Genomic DNA, 22,111 nt, shown 5'->3' on the forward strand with positions numbered 1-22,111 from the left:
CCATCTAACTTGACATTTATGTTTTCTAGGACCTTGTCATTGGCCGCAAGCTTTTTGCTTAGCGCATCGGTGGTTTTAGCTTGCGCAAAAACAAGATCCTTCAAGGAGGGCTGGTTAGAAAAATTATCGTTGTTGTTACCTTCTTGATAATATGGGTGTGGTTGGTTCCACCCCTGACCTCCTTATGGATGATACCCGTTGTTGTTGTTGCCCATGTACATCGCCTCCTCACGGGTTTCCGGGCAGTCATTCCCAGAATGACCCGTGTTGCCGCAGACCTCACATGTGGCGTGAGTGTCCAAGGCCTTGAGGGTTCCTTGTGGCCGTTTCTCATGGTCGTCCAATCGTTTCATGAGGAGGTCCAGCTTAGCAGCAAGTAGCATGCCTCGCTGACGGGTCTGGAGTCGTTCCTCCCTCCAACCCATATTGGAGACCATCTTCTCTATTAGATCAACGGCTCCTTGAACCGTTTTAGAGAAGAACGCTCCTCCAGCTGCCGCGTCCAGGTGATCGTGGGACATCGGGGTGAGTCCATTATAAAAGTTTTGCAGGATCAGCCAGTCGTCCATCCCAAGATGAGGACATGCAGCTACGTACTCCTGCAGTCGTTCCCATGCTTCCGGAATAGACTCATCCCTTGTTTGCTGGAAACTTGAAATCCTTCCACGAAGGGCATTGGTTTTGCCCATCGGGAAGAATTTCGAGAGGAATGCCGTAGAGCATTTTGTCCCAGGTATTGACAGCAGCAAGGTTGGCATAGAACCACTGCTTCGCTCTCTGAAGAACGGAGAACGGAAATAGTCGTAGCCTGACGGCGTCGGGACTGACGCCCTTGATGGTGTATGTGCTACAGATCTCCAGGAACTATTGCAGATGAGCATTGGCATCCTCATCAGGCTTGCCACAGAATGGGCTAGCCTGCGCCATCGTCATGAGGCTGGACTTCAAGTTGAAATCCACTTTTGTTGTTTGTATCTTTTTTATATGCTATTCTTTTCTAATTAATAGATCGTTCTTGATATCATGTTGTCGAAAAAGTTTATGATTTATGCACTGAGTTGAAATTGCTAGATGATATTGAAATTGATATCACATATATCCAGAGAAATTTTCATCATATATAGATATCTATTGATTTTTAAGATATTATATTAAGGGCCCCTACTTTTTGTTTCGCCCTAGGCCATCGAAAACTCATGACCAGCCCAGATGATGGCTGTGACGATGACGACGTGGTGGCGGAACTCAACATCCTGGTTGCACAGAGTGGAGCAGCAGGGGGGGCATGATGTCTCAACCTATGGGAACACCACATGATGAACGGAGAGGAGGAAATGATGAAAGACTTTTATGGTGTGCAACTGCTTACCAACCGTAGCAAAGAAGAGGCGGCACAACTTTCCGATGTAAGTAGCAAAGAGGAGACGGTAGTAGCAGGAAGATGATGGTGCTGGAAACGGAACGATGATGGTGCTGGACTGATCCTCCCATGCAGCCGCTCGTTCTCGCGTTGACGGTTTGATATATCTCCATGCCAACAGCACGATGGCCGTGGCTGGGATTTCGAAAAACAGATCAAACCCATCAATTTGATTTGATTTTTGGTATTGATCAATGGAAATAGATGAGGAGCGGAAGAGACGAGCAGGGAATTGAGGGAAGCATCATGACCTTCATAGCGAAGCAGAAACATCGTGCTTGAAGATGAAGCAGTAGCCAACATGGTGACTTTGGCTGCATATGGCACTACATGCACGCACACGGTGTGGCTGCGCTGGTTAAACAAAGAGGAAAGGAGGAGGGGTGCTGCAGCTATATATAGAGAAGAATAGGAGCTAAGCAGCCAGGAGAATTGGCTTTTACAAAAATTGCTCATGCTCATGAAGGTGATTTAATTTTTGGTGTTAAATAATGAGATTGGTGAGGGAGAGGGAGAGATTTATTAGTGGGAGGACGAACTCGAGGAGACAGCTCAGATTTTTGGAAGATCAGAAATGTGGCTGAGGGAGGACGAAGATGGAGAGTTGAGAGAAGAGACTGGGAATTGGAAAAACAGATTTGTCTCATCATGGTGATTCAATTGGAGATAATGCAGTGTAATATTATTTGGTTCTTGGTCTGCTTTAGTTTCTTGGTTGATGATCAACAGATGATTAAATTCATGGTGGATGGAAACTGCAATCAACTGGAGATTAAATGGCTAGCATTTGCATTTGATCAGGAGATCTAAAGGCTGTGCATGGCGAGGTGGATAGGAAGAAGGTGGAGATGTGGCTGAGATGGAAAACTGATTTGGTTCATGATGGTGATTCAATTTTTGTCATTCAAGTGGAGAAATTAATTAGGGAGGAGAAGAGATTGCAGAGATAGAATGACAGGGAGAGAGATAGACAGAGAGAGAGAGAGGCATCGGCCTGGAGGAAAAAGGAAAAAGGAAAAGAAAAGGAAGGAATAGAAAAGGTGGGGATTTTTCTGGACTTGGGATTTTTTTTTTGGGATTTATGGGAAATAATGAAATCGAGCTCCACTTCAAAAATTCAAATAAAAACCAAGTAACTCTAATTAACAAACGATAAAATAAAACGGCGGCGTAATTAATTTATTTAGTCACATTAATTTTTTTCATTTATAAAATTTTCATTAAGCTATTTTAGGCGAACAAACACGAATGTGATTGATTTTTTTTTAAAATTAAGCAAATTAGAAGACACAAAAAACGGGACGTGACACCACTCCCCTTCTTCTCCACCAGGACTATACAAGAAACCCACTCCGCATAACGACATGGCCCAATAAACCCCGCCTTCAACAACCGATCAATCTCCTCTTTGACTCGGTCATATAGCAAAGGATTAAAACGACGAGGTGGTTGTTTATAAGGCCTAAAACCCGGTTTAATTGGAAGCCGATGCTCAACAAGCTCACGGCTAAGACCCGGCATCTCATGGTACTCCCATGCAAAGCAATCAACATACTCTTTAAGTAGCTCGATTATATTAACCTTATAATCGGCTCTCATATTTTTGTTTACAAAAGTCGGCCTTGGTTTGGTTCCATCAACTATGTCTACTTCCTCCAATGGATCGGCCGATGTAAACCCTTGTCCAAGCTTCTCCACTTCATCAAAATCTTCAATAGTTTCACCAATATCGTTCTTTGTAGACCGATATTCTTGCACCCTCTTTTGTAACCACTCTAAATTAGCCTCTTTACTCATTATACAAATTTATATGGCTTAGCTGTGCTACACTAGCCGGCTTCATAGAGATAGGTACAAATTTTCCATCAGAGATACTAATAAAATCATAGTTAGAAAGATCCCTCCCCGATAAGCATTGAATATTCCCATGACGCCACTCAAAAGTAGCATCGGCCATTGCAACCTCGGCCGATGTATCCGCTTGAACAATTTCAACATCATCGCCGTCCTATTGAATTAAACATTGATGCAAGGTAGAAGGCACACAACAATTGGCATGGATCCAATAACGACCCAAAATAACATTGTAGTTACCTTGCACATCGACGATGAAGAAAGCGGTTGGTAACGTCTTGTTCCCCACGGTAAGCTCCTCCGAAAAGATACCCTTCGCCTCCGTTGGTTCACCATTGAAGCCATTGAGAATCATGTTAGTCTTCTTCAACTCATCATCTCCACGCCCCAACTTCTTGAACAACGAGTATGGCATCAAATTCACAGCGGCACCTCCATCCAAAAGCATCCTAGATACCGGCTTTCCATCAATATGACATTTGAGATAGAGAGGCTTCATATGACGGTTTGATTCATCGGGCTTCTCAAAAACCACATCTTTAGGACCTAGTGAAAATTGAGCAACCTCGGCTTCATCCATAGCACAAAACTCCATAGGCAACATACATACCTTGTTGATATCCATGTCTTCTTTTGGAGATGACTCATCTTTAGCAACCGATTGTTCTTCCTTCTTCTCTACAACAACCGGTTCTTCCTTCTCCATGGTTTTACGCCTCCATACCGGTGGTGGTCGCAACTCATTGAACCTTTTATCCCTTTGCTCTTCAGCCTTTTTCTCTCTTATTTCTTGGGCCCGAAGACATTGCAACCTTCTCCTTTGAGTAGCCGTTAAATACTTAGGCATCCTCCTAGGTTTCGGCTCTGTTCCAGGAGGTAAATAATGCCCCCTATTAGGTCTAGTTGATGACGATGAAGCCCTCACATCGCCCTTTGCAAACCTCCTATCAAACCGGCGCTGGAGCCTGGTCAGACCGGACGTAGACCACCGGTCAGACCAGCCAGATGCGCCGGTCAGATGAATATTCGATGGGCGGTCAAACCGGCCTGAGGCGTCGGTCGGACCATTGTCGGGTCGGCGATCAGACCGGCCTGATGGCCCGGTCAGACCAGCCGTATGGCTGCGGCCGACTGCGATGAGCTGGTACCGGCTTCGGATTTTTTGCTTGAGGACTCTCCAACTTTATCTCTAGAAGGTATTGGCACATCATGAGACCCTACTTTGATGGTAATTACCTCTGAAGTCCTTGCCTCCACTTTAATGTGCTTTCCTTCTCACCTTTCCTCATTGGCCCGGTTCTTACCATAAAACCGGCCGTTGTTTGGTGAAGACAAACGCTCATGAATTGGCCTCCTTGGTCCTCCCCACCCTTGATTGAATTGCATTGGAGGCATATGATTGAACATTGGCAGCGTTGCCCCCCATGGCATGTAATAAGGATAAGGATAACCCGGCGGCGGCATTGGATAGGGACCCCATGGTATGTCTTGTGAATGATGATATGGAGGTGAATGCGACCGTCTTGGCGAGTGACCAAATCGCTCCCTAGGAGGTGATCTCTGTATTTTCCCCTTGTTGCGAGCTCTCTCACTACCTTGCTTTTCATATTTCTCCAAAAGCATATCAAGGGTCACTTTGGTCTTCCTAGGAGCTTTAGAAGTTGAAGCTTCACCAATGATTCTCTTTACAAACACAAACCTCTGGGTTCTTTGGCACTATTATCTTTGGCCTTGGTTCACCAATGATTACTCCTTTTCCTTTAGTAGATTCGGCTTGCTCCGGCCGAATCAACACCTTCTTGTCATTGAAATTAATTGTATTCACCGGAAAAGGATCATGATCAAGCTTCATCTTGGAGCCATCGGTGAACTTCAATCGTCCTTCATCTATGGCCAATTGAACCTGTCGTCGAAACACATTGCAATCATTAGTGGAATGAGAATGAGAATCATGCCATTTACAATAAGCTCGACGTTTCAATTCTTCTTGAGATGGTATGATATGGCCTTTAGGTAATCTAATTTGTTTTTCTTGTAAAAGATAATCAAAAATCTTATCACACTTGGCCACATCAAAACTATATTTAACCTCACTTTGCCGATCTTTGCGAGGAGTCGGCATTAGGTTAGAACAAACAAAAGGCTTGTTTTTGTTAGTCCATGACCATTCAGCAACATACATATCATGATCACCCTCATCTTCACTATCACTAGCCTCAGGGTAATCAATCACATTAACATTAGGCTTTTTCTCATATGGTCTAACAATTTTTTTATTATCCTTAACCCGGCTTTCCTGAGCCAGAGCCCTTTGCATAAGTTGACTAACATCAAGAAATTGTTGGCCATCTAGTCTTTCTCTAAGAGGGGCAATTAAGCCATTAAAAGCAAGACCAGCCAAATATCTATCAGTTATATTCAAGCTATAACATCGGTTTCAATCATCCCTAAATCTCTTAATATAATCAATGACAGGCTCATTATATTTTTTGCTTAACCGATGTTAAATCACGTAACCTAAGCTCAGTTTCTCAAGTATAGAAATAATCATGAAATCTTTCTTCTAATTGAGCCCAAGTATGAATAGAATTTGCCGGTAAAGAAGTAAACCATGTAAAAGCGGTACTGGACAAAGATAAAGAAAACAAGCGCAATTTAAAAGTATCACTATTAGCCTCACCACATTGCGCTAAAAATTGACCTACATGCTCCCATGTGGTCCTACCATCTTCACCACTAAACTTGGTATATTTGGGAACTCTATAATTACGAGGAAACGGCATATTATCATAATAGTCAGGATACGGCTTTTGGTAAACCTTAGCACGATTCCTAGTTTCAATCCCGAATTTATCCCTAATAATCCCACCAATTATTTCCTCCATATTATCAGGCCTATGTTGATTTGGTGGTGGATTTGGTGGCCTAATAGGTTGTGTTTGCGGCGCAATATGGTTATATTGGACTTGCCTAGTATCGGGAGGATACCCCCTACCAACATCATTATAAGCATTAGGAACATGTGGGGGAACTTGGGGATTAGTTGCAGCAGTAGATACAGGAGGATCAAATGTTCTAAGATGATACAAATAACTAGCATTAGTCATTGGATCTATCCCCTGAATTGGTATTATTGCGCCGGTCTGACCGGTCCAGGGCCCGGTCTGATCGACATCCAGAGGCGCGATCAGACTGGCCTAAGTCCCGGTCTGACCGCCGGGGTAATACCCGGTCGGACCGGCCGTTTGGCCTGTCGGACCGACAGTGAAGTCGCGGTCTGACCGGCCATCAGGCCCGGTCGGACCGGCTGTGTGCGCCACTCCATCGGTTCTACTATTTGTTTGATCTATAGGGGCTTGGCTAGCAGTGGTAGAGGCTTTATTTTTACCCACAAAATCGGCCAAGAGAGGGCCAACTTTAAATCTTAAAAACTCATCAAATTTATCCTCAAAAGTTGCATCTAATCTATCTTTAAAAACAGTCATAGATGAATCTATTGTAGATGCTACTTGTTGTTGGATAGATTGTGTTACCTCTTCATTGCTTACCAAATTGGGAGCGAGCTTAGGACGTGGCCAGGGCTTGATGATCACACCTTGACGAGTCCTAGTAGACGCCCTCATCAACGCCTCTTGTGTGAGCTCCTTGATATACTCCTCCATGGACTTGCGGTCTTCTCCTTCGAAATCATTCAATGTGATTGGTATCACAATGGCCGGCTCCACCTCCGCCTTGGATGATGGCGGTTCCGTCATGGCGAAATCGAAGTTGAGTTGACGTTGAACGGATCTCCCCAGTGGAGTTGCCAAAATCGTGTTAGCAACTTTTTGTGACAAGTTGACAACAACGATCGCAGCACCTTATGCCTTGCGGTGATCCTAGAGTCGCCAACTACCTCGATCTAGCAAAGAGCTAAACCTAGATGGATTTTGACAAATAAACTGGCTAATGGAGCCGATTTAAGATAACAACCCGTCTCATGGGCAAAACGGAAGGTTTTCAGGACAAACCTACAAAGAGATGTCGCACTCTCGTAGCGGCGGCGGACGGTTTACGGCGCAAACCGACAAAGATGGACAAACTAAGGGAAAACTAAAAGCAATACGAAAAACGATTCGATTGATTGATTGTAGATTGTTTTTTTACAATAGAACCGGCCATGTCCCTTATATAGGGGTTGGTCTTGCCCTCTACGGGCCCTCCTCCACATCCAACTCGGGGTAGAAACTAAAGGAAACCCGAAACATGCCTTCCCGAGCAAGGAAATCTCGAAACCCGACGAAACACAATCGGACTCGGACCTGTCGGTCGGACCGGCCACACACCGCCGGTCCGACCGGCCGTCAACCGGCGGTCTGACCGCCCAACACACGGCGGTTAGACCGGCCCACTCGAAGGAAACCGGTAGACTTCCAAATTTTGGCAATCTTTCCTATTTTAATCCTAGGTGCCAAATTTGGGTGTAAACAATTCCTATACTTGAATCCGATAAGACATCGTTGAAAAATAGTTTTTCAATGAAGGACTTAGGGGAAGCAGCATATATTCTGGGCATAAGGATCTATAGAGATAGATCAAAGAGGCTAATTGGATTAAGCCAGAGTACATACATTGACAAGGTGTTGAAGAGGTTCAACATGCAAGATTCTAAGAAAGGTTTCTTACCGATGTCACATGCCATTAATCTTGGCAAGAATCAGTGTCCTCAAACGACTGATGAGCGAAACAAAATGAGTGTGATTCCATATGCCTCGGCAATCTGATCCATTATGTATGCTATGCTATATACACGTCTAGATGTTTCATATGCACTTAATGCAACAAGCCGATACCAATCAGATCCAGGTGAGAGTCACTGGATAGCTGTAAATAATATCCTGAAGTACTTGAGAAGAACTAAGGATATGTTCCTAGTCTACGGAGGACAGGAAGAGCTCGTTGTAAATGGTTACACTGACGCAAGCTTCCAAACCGACAAAGATGATTTTAGATCGCAGTCTGGATTTGTGTTCTGCCTGAATGGAGGCGCTGTGAGTTTGATGTGACCATGGCTACTATGGATACGACCATTGCTCACATCATGAATCAACAAGAAGACATCAAGATCAAGTCCTCCATGTGCTGCAATCTAATTCGGCCACGTGTTACATTGCTGATTTCAAACGGCCGCCAAATCTACATACGTGCTCCGTTTTGGGCCCGTGAGTACTTGATGGAAAGCTCTCGAAGTCCTCCTTCCAACGGATCCAGCCTCATCTCGGAATTCTATCTCGTTTGGCCGCAATCACAGAAGCAAGGTGCTGCGTCACCTGTATTGGGCCAATGGGCTTGTAACTTTGTTTGGGACCCTGGCCCATGTGGGGTCCTACATTTGCTAATTTGATTCTAAGTTGTTGTGAGATATGAGATAGTAACTAAGAGTTGCTATAATCCTAGTCTAAGTTCGACTTAAATTCCGGATGTTTTATTTTTCAAAATAATAACTTATGGAGTTCCTCATTTGATATAAATTCCTACCAGAGCCAAAAATATTCCATATTGATTAAACCATATATATTTTGGTTACTTATAATTCCATTGAACTTTGTCAAATTCTTGTGACTTGTGAACATACTTCTCATGATCTATGATCAAGATCATACATCCACATATATGCACATGCTAAACTCCTACACTGCGAGCTAGCAATTATCCATTTCATTTCCATACTACCACCAAAAATAAATTCGCCATGCTTTTATGCGCTTTCTTCTCCTAAAAACAAAATCCTTTCTGAAAAAAAAAGAGAGAAAAGAAGGAGGAAAAGGCGGTTATGAAAATAAAGTTATGCTCTCTCAAGAATGAGCATGATATTGAAAAAAAAAGAGAGAGAATAATGTAGCCATGCCCTCTCCTTATTTATAAAAGAAGGATTTTAGGAGTAAGCACAAAGGAGAAGCGTTTTTTCTTTATTTTACACATTTCATTTCCACCATATATCACACACACACACACACACTTTGCACGATCTTGATCTTGAGTATATTTAGTCATTTATTTTAGTCTATGTTTTTGACTTAGTAATAAATGTGAATGCAAGTATGCCATGTTTGATCCCTACCAAACTACACATATCAACCTTAGAGTAGGAATCAAAAAGGCAAAATGGTGAGGAATTCATTTTGATACACTTGGAGAGACCGAGTGAATCATTTGAGGAACTTGGATTTCTTTTACAAAAATCATTTGAAAACTTCCGGAATAAAAGTTGAATGAAGATTGGGTGATTAGTACTCTAATTGTTGTTCTGTCTTTCAACCGCTTAAGGCAAGAAGAGACAATGTCTCGTGGGAATCAGGGGTAAGGGTAAGCCATCGTGCCAAAGATTATTTGATTTAAGAGAGAGTACATATGCCTTGAACCTATACATTTGACATATACAGCATAGTAGCAACTCATGATCAACAGCCAAGTCTTTGTTTCCTTTCATCCTTTACTCGTGACGAGCAAAGGTTCAAGCTTAGGGGGTTTTGTTGACGGTCGTTAGCGATCAGTTTCGACCGTCAATACTACCAAAATAAAGGAGAACTAGTTATGCTTACAATGCATATTTGTGTTAGAATAATAAGTATTCCACTAGTACTGGGATTGCTAACCTCTTGCAGAGAATGAACATAAGAGCATCCCTAGCAGCTCATCTATATTTCATCCCCCAAATGCCCATATGGATTATCATCCAAAAAGATTCCTCATCCATATCCCTTCCAACTCCAACAGATCATCTATACTATATCATCCATATCCCATCATCCTATATTTTAGTAATATCTTCCAACTAACCTTACATTTATATTTTAAGGGATATATTTTGAACAACTTAATTTTAACGTTGTATTTATCACCATAATATTTTGAAACGAATAAACTTTAACAGATATATTTTTATTGGGTGACTGAAGCATTTAAAATGATAACCCAACAAATTAACATTACTACATTTTCTCCCCTCATTTAATCGCTAGGGAACTGCTAGTACTACTTCCTCACTGCTTCTTCTCTACCATCTCCGATTCTCCGCTAGTACTACTTCTCTTTGCAGGCAGTGGCTGCGCAGAGGAGTTGGCGAGAGGCGGCGGCGGCTGTGCAGCCAAGGGGCGGTGGCGGACGAGCTGGCGAGAGGCGGCGGCGGCCAGGCAAGTGAGGGGCGGCGGCGGCCGAGCGGGCGACGGGCGGTGAGGATGCACGCGGTGGCCGCGGAGCCCGGCGGCTAGGCAGGCGAGGGCCGCGGATGGCTGGGGAGGAAGTAGCCGGCGATGGGCAAGCAAGGGACGGAGGAGGCCGGCGGCGGCCGCCATATCGCGATGGCGGCAGGTGAAGCGAGCGAAGGAGTAGCGGCGCGGCGCGGAGTCCCGATGGGGCTGCGCAGACGGCGGGGCCTCCACTCCGGCGAACACCAACGGCAGACCCGGTATGTCCATCCTCTTTATGTCCATCTGGATGGTGGCGCGAGTTCGTCGAGCTGAGCAGTTGGGGGGATAGCGTGAGGAGAGAGAAACGCCAAATTTGGCATGGAGAGCGCTCGGTTTGGATGACATCTAAAGATGGCGTGTGTGATGGAGACTCTGCTGGATCTTGGTTTTTCACCTCCATACGCTAAAATTGAGATGGATGCCCGATGGAAGATCTGCTGGGCATGCTCTAAAATGGAGAATTGACATCAAAACAGGCGATCAATCAATCAGACGATGTCGAGAACCAGACTTATCAATGAATGGGCCAAGAATTCAGAAATGACATGATCAATTGGGTCAAAATTCACAAGTCTACATATGGGAGCAAGAGAGGAGGCCGCCAGCCAAAACCTGGGCTTGTTGGGCCAGCCAATGGTTCAGTCGAACCAGGGGGCTCGGCCGAACCCTTCTCAGCATCATCCGATCTAGGGCTTTGCCTGGACGGTGTGGATTAGCCCCCAATGATGGTTGGAGGGTATTTCCGACCATTCCAACCGTCACAACTATCATTGGGAAGGTATAAAAGGAGCTCTCATCCTCCATTTCAACACACACCTCAAGCAAGTTCTCTCATACTCTCTTAAGCTTAGTTTTAGTATTCTCAAGCTAGTGGAGTAGGAATAGAACAGAAGTCTGAGTCCGGAAGTATTCGGAAGAGTTCGGATATGGCTCTAGCAGCTCTCCTTTCTTCTTTTGTAAGACTTGTACTTTATTTACAATATTCTTCTTTATACAACTTTGGTATTGTAATATTTTCCGAGTATATGAATACCAACTTTACTTTATATTCGAGTTATGTTGATTTTACTGCTAGCTTATCTGGGAGATGCCATGGTACAGGTATAATGTTTGCTTATGCAATTACTCTATGTCATGACGATGATATTAGAGTACTATCTGGTAGTTTACACGTGGTGTCTAGATTACTGGGTATCATTATTTGGGGTTATATGCTGTGGAAGAGAGGTGGGCCACTGATGGTGACAGCTCAGTACGGGTATTCCTCCGCGTGTGTATATAGTCCTAAGTTAATTTCCTGGGGAGGGTACTCCTCCGTATTTAGCCCCTGTTATATGGTCATGACAGGTTGTCGTAAGAAACTCGTCAGTCATGGGTGGCTTCTCGAAGCACCAGGAGGGCATCGGAAAGAGGATATTAGCTAGTTAATCTTATAGTTAGGATGTATGTACAATATGTATATTAGAAGTATAGGAATAGATTATTTTTCTATTTTCTTTCCACTTTGCTCAGATAATTTAATATGAGAATGAGTAGTCTTATGCTTGTGTGTCACTTTATCCTCTGCTTATATTAACCCCTGCTTAGACTATAGTTATTACAAGTAATATATAAATTATTAGTACGGTTCTCTCTACTATAATCTTCCCACGGGATTAAACAAACGTGATACCCTTGGAATACTCTCGGGTGAAATGTTACAATGGTATATCCGTGCGCTTGTGGATGAAATCTGTAACCATAATATACCAGGAGTATTTCTGCGCCATTGCTGGAAATTATATTTCTAGTAATGTTGTTAAGAAATACCAACATCGATCCAAACACCACCTTAGTCATACTCTAATTTGCATTTTATTAATGTATGTACTGCAATATCGTTAAGAAATACCAACATCGATCCAAACACCACCGTGTCTCGGCTCAGCGCCTAGCTGGCTCGGCACACATGCCCTCAGCCCCCCACAGGCTCGGCTGCTCACGAGGGATTGTTTGGCCCAGCGAAAACATGCGATTGTATAGGCAAAATGGCAAGCACGCGTTAATATCTAATAGTGCTACGTGGTCCAATCGAAACCCGGCAAAATTGCCGGCTTAAGATAAGTTGACTGGATTTTGTTAATCCTAGTGTGAACACATGTTAAGCTACCTAGGACTTGTGTAAGGCTGTGGTCGGAATCACCCGCTCCCACGATGCACAGTGCGCACGGAAAACAGAGCGGTTAATTAGCGCATGATTAATTATGTATTAGCTAATTTTTTTTAAAAAAATGGATCAATATGATTTTTAAGCAACTTTCGTATAGAAACTTTTTGCAAAAAATACACTGTTTAGAAGTTTGAAAAGCATGCACGTGAAATACGATGGAGGGGGGTTGGAACCCAGGGTTCCAAACAGATACGGCCTTGGATATGTATGCGATGTTGCTTGTACTCTACTTTGTCATTACCTCGCAAGTCATTGTCACTTTCATTTTCAACACTCACATGACCGATCTGTGATTCGGTCTTAGGTGACAAAGATAGCTCATTTTCATTTGTAATACAATCCGAACCGTCATTCAGTTTGGCTATATTTTCAACGATGCTATTGTCTAAGCTAGCAACACAATCCGAACGATCACTTGGTTTGGCTATTCCATCATTATTTAAACTAGTAACACAATCCAAACCGTCGCTTGGTTCGGCTATATTGATTGTTGCATTATTATCCAAGTTAGTAAAACAATCTGAACCAACCTTTGGTTCGGCTATACTTGTTATGGTCTTGTTGCATAAATTATTAGCACAATCCGAACCGTCGCTTGATTCGGCTATACATGTTACTGCATTATCAGTGTGAATAACATGTGTATGTGGAATCACATGACTAATAGTACTAACATGAGGCAAATAACAATTAAAATCAGTGCTATTAGTTGTGGGACAAAATTCTGGAAGAGGTTCCAAGGCGTAGATCTGATCGGCTATGGATAGCCCGGTCTGACCGGCCAAGCACCCGATCTGACCGGTAGTCAATGATGCGGTCAGACCGACCACAGGAGGCAGAATCTGGCCGAGATAGGGCACGGTTTGACCGGCTATGGTGGGTGCGGTCTGATCGGCGTCATGCGCGGTTTGACCGTCGGCTAAGCTTTTTATATAACCGATTCTCGAGGAATCGGCTGTGTAAATGCCAGTCGATCCATCCATAATACTATAGATATGTTGTATAGATGCAAAACTAGAAGTAGCATTAGATTTTTGATAACTGGCTATCTGAGAGCCAATTTTCTTAATAGACTCATTAAAGAAAGTTTTACAAGCATCTTCTAACATATCATAATTTTTTCAATATAAGTGCTAACAGATGCATCTATATAACGATAAATATGTTTTCGAATGGCAAGAGATGGATCGGGCGAATTGGAGATTACCTTAAATTTGAGAGGAGGACCAGACTTGAGAACCACACCTTGATGGGTCCTGATGCATGATTTCATCAACCTCTCTTGTGTAATCACCTTGATCCACTCCTTCATGACTTGACGTTGCTCCTCATCAAGATCCTCCCTGATGAGGACATCCTCCACTATTACCCGCTGGCAAAGACGACAAAGTCGGGCGGCGACTGTGTGAGACTCTGAATAATCCCACCTTAAAAGGGAGAGCCGCCCTTCCCCTATTGGACTTGTCTTTTAGGGAGATCGGGCCTTTTCCCGAGTGGGTGTGCCTAAGAACTGTTGGGGTCCGGACAACCTTAATTTGTTGGGCCTCGGCCAACCCCACCTGGGCCGGATTGTTATCACTCCCATGTGACCTTGTCGATCTCGTTCCCGCTCATCATAGTTGATGAAGAAATTTCTCGATTAATTTCGGCCATATAGCTCATAACCAAAATATTTTGACCGAATAGATTAATATACTGTCTTTGATTTCCTTCGTATACTTTGATGTGTAACAAATTTGACCAAAATTGATTTCCTCGAGGGTCAACCGATCGAATAATATATGCACAGTACTAGATCGGCTAGAATTGATTTTCAGGTTTTCTGATTGTGCGCAGCAACAGACGTAATTTTGTGTAGCTCTAGCGAAATTTGGAACTTTTTACAGCTGATGTGAATCGGCTCTGATTTTTTTTTCTCGGTAACAAACCAATTCAGTTTTGCCTAATCTGGGTAGATCAGCTCTGGTAGCCTGATCTTTTTTAAAGAAAATTTTTGGAATACGTATGCACAGTATATTGAATTGGATTGAGTTTCAAACTTTCTCTGTGCACAGCAAGGACTAGCACGATCGATCAGATCGGTCGGCTGTTGCTTGTTTCCTGTGCCTGTGGCCGTGTGTATTGCTGTATTGCTGCCGAAACAGATGTGTTCGACGAGGATGACACGATGGTAGCTGGTAAAAACAAAATAAAATAGTAGATTGATTTCGGCCGCACGGCCGAAACAGTCGTCTCGACAAAACAACGGATAAATTGCAAATTCGGCTATTTTAAAGCCGAATAGATTTATTCCCCGACGGAGTCGTCAAAAAACGTGTTGGTGATTTTTTGTGACAAGTCAACAAGCACGATCGCAGCACCTAAACGCCTTGCGGTGAAAACGGCTAAACCGGCTAGTGGAGCCGATTTAAAGATCAAAATCAGCCTTTAGGCCGATTTAGATCGATACGAGGATAACTACTCGTCTTGTGGGTAGAACGAAAGGTTTTCAAGACAAACCTACAAAGAGGTGTCGCACTCTCGCAGTGGCGGTGGACGATTTACGGCGCAAATCGACAAAGATAGACTAAAACTAGGGTAGAGTAGAAAACATGGCTAAAATTAAAAAGAAAAAACGATTTAAGTAGATTATGTGTTTGGGGGGATTATAATTGAACCAGTCTTATCTCTTAAATAGGGGTTGGTCTTGACCTCTATAGGCCCTCATCCAAGTCCAACTCGGGATACAAACTAAAGAAAACCCGAAGCATGCCTTTTCAAGCAAGGAAACCCGAGACCCGACGAAAACAGACTCGGGCTCGGACCCTGACGGTCTGACCAGCCACATACCAACGGTCAGACCAGAGTTCAGGCCGCGGTCAGACTGCCCACACACATACATGCGGTCTGACCAGCCCTGTGAAGGAAACCCGTCACTTTCCAAACTTTGACAACTTTCCCCTATTTCGTTCATAGGTGCCAAATTTGGGTGTAAACACACCTGCGGTCTAACTTTTCAAACTTCGGCAATTTTCCCCTATTTCGTCCATAGGTGCCAAATTTGTGAAGGAAACCCGTCACTTTTCAAACTTCGGCAATTTTCCCCTATTTCGTCCATAGGTGTCAAATTTGGGTGTAAACACACGGGTCTAGTTTCCCTGATCTTTCGGTGAGTTAATGATAACTACGATTTGCTCATCCGGTGAGTTGATGGTAACTACGATTTGGGACAAACGTTGATGATCCGACTACAACCAGTAACAGCCCTCCCTCCAGAACCACATAGCTAGCCCATCCGACGGGCGGGCCCACTTACACTTTCGTCCTCGCTTCATAAAAGGGTTAACCCGGGAGTGACATGGTTGCAGAGAAGAGGCCTTATAAGTTGGTTCCAACCTTGCTAGACTAGCAAGGTGGTACTAAACATGCACACAGCTCTCATGGGACACAGGTCAAATCCTAATTGGGCCAGGATGTCACATACACCCTCCCTTAAAAGACCCAACGTCCCTGTTGGCCTAACTTAGCCATGTAGCCACATAGGCATATAAGGCAAATGTCCAAGAACACACCCCCTCCTACGTGCGTGCAGTGCCGGCACCATATGCCATGCCATGTGCCTCACACAGAGCCCACATGCACACATATGCCATGTGCCGGCACCATATGCTCGCACACTGATCCATAGCCCATCCGACGGGTGGACCCACTTACACATACCACTCCATTTACACATTCGCCATCGCTTCGTGTAAAAGGGTTAACCCGAGAGTGGCATGGTTGGAGGGAAGAGTCCTTATAAGTTGGTTTCAATCTTGCTAAACTAGCAAGGTGGTACTAAACATGCACACAGCTCTCATGGGCCACACAGGCCAAATCCTAATTGGACCAGGATGTCACACAACCGTACAAGACGTTGTGTTGCGCCTTATCGATTGATACACCTCTCCATATCTTTGTTTATCTTACTGATGGAGATCAACCTTATTCCTACAAGCAAAACGAAGGACACAAGCAAGAACAAGATGAAAGCAATCCGAATTGCAAAGAATACACACGATGAATTGGGGTTCTGGAGACAAGTACTTAGGTAGTCTATGCGACACACGTAACTACAAGGTAAAGTTGCAATGGCTATACTTTAATGTAAACAAAACCCGAGAAACCCTGAAGGGGTACCTAGCTATTTAAGGAGGTGTGAGGATGACCAAAGAGACTGTTGGTATTTCTTAACGACATTACTAGAAATATAATTCCTAACAATGGCGCAAAAATACTTCTAGTATATTACGGTTACAGAGTTCATCCGTAGGCTCACAGATATACCATTGTAGCATTTCACCCGAGAGTATTCCAAGGGTATCGTATTTATTTTATCCCGTGGGAAGATCATGTAGAGAGAACTGGACTCATAATTTATATATCACTTGTGATAATCATATTCTAAGCAGGAGTTAAGATAATCCAAGGGTAGAGTGAAACACAAGCATTAACTACTCATTCTCATAATATATCATCTAAGCTAAGTGGGAAGAAAAGAGAAAGAAAATCTATTCCTATACTTCTAATATACATAGTATACATACATTCTAGTTAACTGATATACTAGCTAATACCCTCTATTCGATGCCCTCCTGGTACATCGAGAAGCTACCCTTGACTGCCGAGTTCCTTACGACAGCCCGTCATGACCATACAACCGGGGCTAAATACGGAGGAATACCCTCCCCAGGGAATTAACTTAGGATTATATACAGGCACAGAGGAATACCCGTACTGAGCTGTCACCATCAGCAGCCCACCTCTCATCTACAATATAACCCCAAATAATGATATCCCGTAATCTAGACATCACGTCTAAACTACCAGATACTACTCTAATATCATCGTCATGACATAAAGTAATTACATAAGCAAACACTATACCCGCACCAAAGCATCTTCCAGATAAGCTAGCCGTATATTCAGTATAACATGTAAAGTAGGTACTCATATACTCGGAAAGTATTTCAATACCATAAATGTATTTAGAAGAGTATTCTAGTAAAAGTACAAAGCTTATAAAAGAGAAAAGAAAAGCTACTAGAGCCATATCTGAACTCTTCCGAAGGCTTCCGGGCACCTGATTTCTACTCTATTCCTATTCCACCAGCTAGATACTACTAAACTAAACTTGAGAGAAATGAGAGATCTATTGCTTGAGTTGTGTGAGTGAAGTGAGAAGGTGAGCTCCTTAAATAGGCAGGTAATGACGGTTATGGCGGTTGGAAAGGTCGGTAATACCCTCCAACCGTCATAGGGAAGGAATCCACACCGTCCATCCAAACCCTGCATCCAGCGGCTTCACGGCAGGTTCGGCCGAACCCAATGGTTCGGCCGAACCATGGGCTGGCCCAACCCAGCCCATCTTCGGCTTGCGGCCTCCTTTGTTTTTCTCCTTCGTAGACTTGTGAATTTTGGCCCAGGTTGTCATGTTAATTCTGAGTTCTTGGCCCATTCATACATAAGTCTGGTTCTCGACATCGTCCGATTGATTTATCGTCTAAGTTGATGTCGATTCTCCTCCACTTTATTGTTATTCTCTGCAAAAGTTTAGTAGACCTAATACTAGTGGAATATTATTATTCTAACATATTTATGCATTGAAAGCATCACTAGTTCTCCTCTATTTTGGTAATATTGACGGTCGAAACCTATCAATAACGACCGTCAACAAAACCCCCCAAGCTTGAACCTTTGCTCGTCCCGAGTGAAGGATGAATGGAAACAAAGTCTTGGTTGTTGATCAGGAGTTGCTACTATGCTGCATATCTCAAAGATACAGGTGCAAGGTATGTGTACTCTCTCTCAAATTAAATAATCTTTGGCACGGTGGCATACCCTTACCCCTGATTCCCACGAGACACTGCTTTTCCTTGCCTTGAGCGGTTGAAAGATAATAGTAATTAGAGCACCAATCACCCAATCTTTATTCAACTCTTATTCCGGAAGTTTTCAAATGATTTTGCAAAAGAAAGCCAAGTTCCTCAAATAATTCACTCAGTCTCTCCAAGTGTATCAAAATGAATTCCTCACCAATTGTTGCCTTTTTTATTCCTACTCTAAGGTTTTAATATGTAGAGCTCGGTAGGGATCAAACAAGGCATACTTGCATTCACATTTATTACTAAGTCAAAAACATAGACTAAAGCAGATAACTAAACATACTCAAGATCAAGATAGTGCAAAAATGTGTGTGGTATATGGTGGAAATGATATATGAAGGAAAATAAAGAAAAAGCTTCTCCTTTGTGCTTACCTTCTTCTCCCAAAAATCCTTCTTTTATTGATTAGGAGAGGGCATGATTACATTTTTTTTTCAACATCATGCTCATGCTTGATGGAGCATAACATTTTTTTTTTCATAATCATGCATTTCCCTCCTTTTTTTTCAAAAGGATTTTTTTAGGAGGAGAAAGCACATGAAAGCATGGAGAATTTATTTTGGTGGTAATATGGAAATGTAATGGAATATTGCTTAGCTCCCAGTGTAGGAGTTTGGCATGTGCATATATGTGGATATATGATTTTGATCATAGAGCATGAGAAGTATCTATACAAGTCACAAGAGTTTGATAGAGTTCAATGGAATGACAAGTAACCAAAATGTATATGATTTAATCATGATAGCACATTTTTGGCTCTGTTAGGAATTTATATCAAATGAGGAACTTTCAATTTTATCATTTTGAAAAACAAAACATCCGGAATTCAAGTCAAACTAGTATCATAATCATAGCAACTCATATTTACTATCTCATATCTCGCAACAACCTAGACTTAGATCAGCAAGTGCAGCTCATTTACCTCAGGTTCCCGGATAATTGTTGGCTACTTTTATTTGACCTTTGAGAGAGCACTTACCAAGAACCCATATATAAGAGATATAAAACAGAGCAACTATTCATCATTTCTACAAAGAAAACTAGCTTGTCTTACCTAGCATGACTCAAACCTATCCTATCTTTTTGTATTTTTTTATTTTGCAAATTTTTATGTTGTTTTCAAGTTTTATAAGATGCAATTGGAAAGCAAATATGTAATTGGAAAGGGAAAATATGCAATGTGATACAAGTTACCTCAGTGGGGGGAAGAGATATCCCCCCCCCCCCAAGCTTGGCTTTCACTCAAGGTCCTTGATAAGGATTGAACCCCTGAAAGCGGAACTACGCTTGAAGGTCATCGTGCTATTGCTGCATCATGTTGTTGAAGTTGGCGAACTGCGCATCAGCAGATTGTTGCCATCCTTGCGTTTGTGCTAGTGCAAGGGTGTCCATTCTCCTAGTGATTTCACCCAAGTCCCAACGAGAGGAACTTGAGCGCCATTCACTTGGAGATGGAGGCACACCACTTGATCTGGAAGGTTGATTGTCCCCCCACTAGATGTCATGAGGCGCATGCCACTGGTCCTCACTGGCACTTGCCCAGGTTGAGACTCCGATACTGTGACGTCGAGCTTGGGTCCATCCGGGTGCATCCCCAGTTGGCTCCCAACCTGCCTCATACATCTGCACGGTGTTGAGGATGATGAACATTCTAGTTCATTTCTTGTCATGTTGCGCGTCTCCCTGTATGCTCCACCTGCACGAGATTCTTCTATGGTCTGCAGGGGAATGGTTAGTTCACGGCAGTTGTACAAGTGATACACCACATTTGGCAACGGGATTTCATTTGTACACCCGGGGAAAAAGTAAATCAAAGATCCATCTACTCCATGTTTCAGAATATGCCCTTGCACTAGATAAGCCTCATCAATACACGGACGAGCGGCTGAGATAAAAGCAATTTGGTCGCTAACGACCCCTAGCCCTTTTGCTATCCGAGTATTCAGAGAAGTGCACTCAACAGGAGCAGAGAACTTTATACTTTCTAACCATTGCCTTATCATACATTTCACAGGAGCAATTTTGATCTTTCTAACCATGGCAAACATGATAATCAATTCATCTCCCCTAATGGGCCTCATATCACCTCTAGGAAACCGAGTCATAGCAATCCATTTGTGCATGAGCCTAAGTGTAGGATTATGGATATCATTCGTTCTAGGTTTCTTGCAAATTGGAGCACCGGAAATATCTTCCCGAAACCTATTTTTCTCGAACCCAGAAATTCCTTTCTGGAGATCGATTTTACAGGAATCGTGAAAACCAAGAAGTGTACTTAAGCCTTTCCATGTAAGTGTAAACTCTTCACGGAAAAAATGAAAGGAAATTCCATCTTCTATTTCTTTCAAAGTGCACAGAATTTGCAAAGTAAGCAGACAAGAACCAGGCTCATCTACCACATCAAATCTCTGCCAACCAACAGCTTCCAAATAGTACGAAATTCAGCATCCATACCTATCTTTTTTTAGCAGCTCCGGTGAGTATTCTCGCGTGTGAGCATACTCCCGGTCGCTCAGCATGTAGTAGGCTTGTCTCTCCCGATCACTGACAAGGTCGAGGTCGGTGTCGTTCAGGAGTCATCGCGGAGCTTCGGCGTCTTCCATCGAGACATCTGTTGATGAATGAGTACTAGACTCGTCATGGCGACTTGATGAAGAGCCAGACCCCTTGAACAGACGTGACAGTCGCCTCCTCATTCTGCACAATGGAGCAAGAACGGACTAACTCGGCGGGGGTTAGGACTGACAAGAATTTCACCCGCCGGTTAGTTTCACCAAAGCAACTTGTATATATGCAACTAAGTGTTTGAATTTGAGGGAAACTATCAAAGCTTGAATGAACTTGAGAGCAAACTTTGGAGAGGGAATGAAAATGTGTTGAAATGGGGTGGAATTCCCTCTCTCGGCTGGTTGGCTTAAGTAGTGCACCCAGAATGGTCAAAACCGACCTATGGGGCCCACTAGCTGTTGCCTCAAAGAAGGAGGCAGCCGACCGTTGGCCTAGCTGGTTCGGCCAAACCCACGGTGGGCCCAACCGGACCCACTTTCAGCCAATGGGTTCCAACGGTCAGTGTGGTCATGGCACAGTGAATTTTCACTGAAAATTTTATTTTGGTTTGCTCTGAAAAATTCATTTGAAGAATTTCCACAAAATTCAAAAATCCTAAATGCAACTTTGAAATTCAAACATGTGATGATGCAAAAATTCAAATTGTTGAAAACAAATATGCGGATACATACCAATTTACCTGTTGGCGAAGGTCGCGTCATTTAAAGTCCGACGTGCAAGACTGTACCTCCATCTAGTTCAGTTTGCGGATTTTCTATCGTCTCCGGAGGTGATGGAGCGGGCGTCTTTGGCTTCTCCCTCCACACCTTCTTTGGTTTTGGTGCGGACGGCGGCTTCTTCTGAGCCAGCTGCTCTAGCTTCTTGGCCCGTATGGGTGGTTTTACCAGCGTTCCTGGGCATCGTTGTTTCCTTCTCCAGGAAATTCTGC

General features: G+C 43.3%; 1 non-coding gene across 1 annotated transcript; it reads left to right on the forward strand.

The window, feature by feature from the left end:
- The first annotated feature begins 567 nt into the window (after positions 1-567).
- On the forward strand, positions 568-674 carry LOC112936253 (small nucleolar RNA R71). Its single transcript, XR_003238380.1, has one exon. It is a non-coding gene; the product is annotated as a small nucleolar RNA R71 (small nucleolar RNA).
- Positions 675-22,111: the final 21,437 nt, after the last annotated feature.

This window comes from Oryza sativa, chromosome 8, assembly GCF_034140825.1.
Source record: "Oryza sativa Japonica Group chromosome 8, ASM3414082v1".
Taxonomy (NCBI): domain Eukaryota; kingdom Viridiplantae; phylum Streptophyta; class Magnoliopsida; order Poales; family Poaceae; genus Oryza; species Oryza sativa.